This window comes from Propithecus coquereli, unplaced genomic scaffold (genome assembly GCF_000956105.1).
Source record: "Propithecus coquereli isolate 6110/MARCELLA unplaced genomic scaffold, Pcoq_1.0 Scaffold187, whole genome shotgun sequence".
In the NCBI taxonomy this organism is placed as follows: Eukaryota; Metazoa; Chordata; class Mammalia; order Primates; family Indriidae; genus Propithecus; species Propithecus coquereli.
Window position 1 is genome coordinate 230840 of NW_012143523.1, and position 3759 is coordinate 234598.

General features: G+C 38.2%; 1 protein-coding gene across 2 annotated transcripts in view; it reads left to right on the forward strand.

Annotated features, from left to right (window-relative positions):
- Window positions 1-3759, forward strand: part of LRRC4C (leucine rich repeat containing 4C) — a 228046-nt gene that overhangs the window by 164699 nt on the left and 59588 nt on the right. Inside the window, exon 1 of one of the 2 annotated variants that reach the window (XM_012642792.1) lies at window positions 1652-1682. The exons of the other annotated variant lie outside the window; for it this stretch is intronic. The gene's annotated coding sequence lies outside the window, so the exon portion shown is untranslated. Of the gene's footprint in view, window positions 1-1651; window positions 1683-3759 lie in introns of those variants that run through there. 2 annotated transcript variants of the gene reach the window in all.

Below are 3759 nucleotides of genomic sequence, written 5' to 3' on the forward strand. Positions count from 1 at the left end.
TATATAGATAGTGTTCAAAGCCATCATAGGATAACCTACAGAGTGAGTATAGATATATAAAATAAATAGAATAGGTCCACTGACTGAGCCCTGGAGCAACCAGCAATCAATGTTGAGCAGAATGACCACTGAGGTAGGAGGAAGATCAAGAGATTTGATTCCTAGGAGCCAGGTGCAGACACTATGTCAAATGCTAATAATTTTTGCCTAATATGAGCATTGATAATTGGCTACTAGATTTAGCAATAAACGTAAGTTTTCACCTCCCACCTTTTCTTTACCCTCTCTATACACACTAATTGTTACCCACTGCCTTACTCTCAAGTTATTATAAATCCCAGGCATACTAAATTACAACTCATATTTCATATGTCCTACTGAAGGGTAGTTAATACCTCTTGAAACCATGAGATCCGGGGAAACTTTTTATAAAGCCGAGTTACGTGTTTTTTAAAGCCAACAACAGAAAAGAAAATCCACAGATGATCTCTAAAATACATTTTAATCATGTTCAGTTTTACTTGGGTAATAATTATGTCTGCTCGTGATATGTTGCCATGATGTTTGAGAAGCACTTTTACTTACATTATCTGTTCCAAACAAAACCATCTAATACAGTAAAATGCCCAGCTTTGAAGCTTACACCATCAGACTATACCATCTGCTAACACCTCCTTGTTAGAGTCAGCCACAGACCCATGCCTCACTTCTCGTTCCTTGAAGATTTTAACATCTGCCTCCCTATTTTCTCTCCAGCCTTACTCCTGATAGGATTCTACGTGATTTCAATATCCACATCAGTTCCCTTAATCTTGATTACTAATTGTCAGGAACTTTCTATCTGCATTTTGTCAGGGTTTCCTCTTTGTCCAGTCTGCACCACTGTATTTCTAAGTTTGGGATGTAAATATCTGTATTTCTTGGAATTAAAGAATGTTATTTTACTTCTTTATGCTTTGCAAAACGTGAGTTCTCTTAGTATCTCTTTGCTTCAAGTACTGTGTGGCCTTCAATCTCAGGTTCTAATTTTTATTCTGCCAGTGCTACAGGAGTGTTGGGGTGGGATGAGATATGGGTAGGGGAAGGAATGGTTACATATCTCTCTTGTTTGGGGATGTGGGAAATAAAAAATCCCAACTGGAGTTTGCAGCAGATGCCTGTGTCAAACTCTTAACATTCCCTTTGACTTTAATAATTGAATGTTCTGTTTAACTATTTCCTATCCATCTTCATAGTGCATCATCCGATTTGATCTTATGAGTTGGTTCTGATCAGAACACTGGATCAGAGACAAAAATGTGACTCAGTTGAGGTCATGTATCTAATAAGTCAGAACCAAGTGTAGACTGCAGATCTTCTGATTCCAAATGCATTTTTTATTGGCATTAAAAAATGCATTGCTCAAAATGGCCAGTGGTTAAGATAGTTGCCTTGGCTTTCTTCCCAGGACAGTATTAAAATACAGTGGTGATTCAATAAAAATTGTCACCAGTGGTATCTGTGGTGGTGGTTGTGGTGGTGGAAGATTGAGAAATGTGCTGAATTGTTCTAATGGATCCTTCCTTCCTTCCTTCCTTCCTTCCTTCCTTTCTTCCCTTCCTTCCTGCCTTCCATCCTCCTTTCTTTCTTTCATTTTGCGTGTGTTTTTTTTTTTCAGCATAGAGACCCCAGTGGAGAGTTAGGTGGGTGATGATTCATGCTAAATCTTTCCCACAATATGCTGAACACTACAACAGCAGCTAATGTGAAGTGGCTCATTATACACTGTCAAATCCTATAACAGTAACGACTGGCTTTGCTAGCATGAGCAATTTGTGGGAAGTCCAGCTACTGCAAACCACTAATGAATTTCAAAAAATAAGCTGCACTGTAGTAGAAAAGACATACCCACTGAGTCATAGTTGCAAATTTCTTGTATGTTTCTCTTTGCCAGTTTAGAAACAGCCTTCATGTTCCCAGGTTGACTCCGGAGATGACTTTTCTTGGGATGCATTTATCTTGTGAATGCCTCCTCCTTCAGTCAAACTTTATGGACAAAATATTTTACATCAGTTCTAGTGGCCCATGGACAAAACTGGAAGTGTGGTTCTTCTATGGAAATATTTCTGAAGCTCCCTCTTTACTCCACCCTCCACCAACAAACCATGCCGTACATATAAACACCTTCTGCTGTAGCACGGCCTCCGTAGGTGGTAGTTCTACCTATAGAGAGATAAGATCAAGAGGAAGCAGGCAGGAACATTGACTCTTTGCCCCATGATTTATGATTATGTCTCCATTAAATTGTAATCGTTTTGAAGGCAAGATTCTAGATTTATTTATCTACTTAGTCTGGTACCTAGGAGCTGTAGTTGGCCCTTTGTAAATATTTATCGACAAAATTAATGCATTCCCTTCCAAAAAGTTTATTATTAAGACAGGCACTGAGGTTTAATCTTTTTGCCCCTCCTGTCCCTGGTACAGTGCTTGATGCATAGTAGTTGGGAAACTACATGTTTGTGTAGGGAAAGAACAAAGATATGAATGAGTCCATCTATTAGATGGTTCCCTGTGGCCAAATTAAAGGCTAAACAAGAGATTTCCCCACATCAGAGACAGAAAAGTGATGGCTTCAAATCATTTTCTTCAGACCACCAGGAATAATGCCCCAAAAGTGATTGTTTATTTTGGAAAGCAAAAGCTAATCTGAAGCTATTTTCTTTATTTTTATATTCAAATGCCTATAAAACAGGAAAACACTGGAGACCTATTCATTGCTCACAAATGATCTATGGGGTAATAACGTGCTTGCTCTTCCAGCTGTGCTGCACATTGGTGCTATCTTGGGTTTAATTGAAAATATGCTGTGACCTTGGTTTTGTTCACCAGGCATGGAGGGATATAATTGGCATGAGGCCTCTGAAGAAGAATGTCATTTGGCTAATTTGGGGTTCGCCTGAGGGAAATAGTGTGTGAAATTCTGTAAAAATAAGATGCATTTTTTTCACATGCAATTCATGTGAAGTTAATGTTAAAAAAAAAAATCAACATTTTATTTTGCGATACCTATTTGTTGGATTTTAAATGCTATCAGTATGATAATAGCATTGTCCCTAACAGTCTCATGTTTCATCATAATTAAATAAACAGCTTGTGAATTGCAGTCCAAAAAATGTCTGTGTTCCGCTCTTAACTTAAGGAGTTTCCATAGAAACCATGGGCAGCAAGTTTAACTGACATTTATTGGACTTGAGGCTATATGCAGCATTGATATCTCTCTGTTTTTCTCTCTACCAGTCAGTGTATGTGTCTTCTTTTCTTCCTTTAACCTCCCAAACCTCTTTCCCCCTCAGTTCTCTCCTCCCCCTCCTCTCCCTCCTCCCCTTTCTCTTAGTTGCAATGAGGAAGTAATTTGGACTCAGTTAGATTTAACAAATGCAATAATACTAAAACGGGCTCTGATACTTAAGTGTAATTGTGTTATTAGCTAGAAATGTTTTTCTTCAAAAATACAAGAATTGATAGTGAAGTTTACTAAGGCTGCACATGTTGGTAAGGAGAAACCCTTGGCTGCTAGTTGAAAGTGTGCAGTTTATGTATCATGGTCCACCTTTGTACCTAGCTGTGGTTTTCCTGTGATTTATTCAACCCAGGCTGATGCTTCTCCTGAGTCTTCATTTTCATTCTGGAGCATAAAAACATTATGCTGATCATATTCCAAGAGAAAACAGGAATTTATTTAGGAAACACAAAACATACTACAGATTGAGTACCTACTAT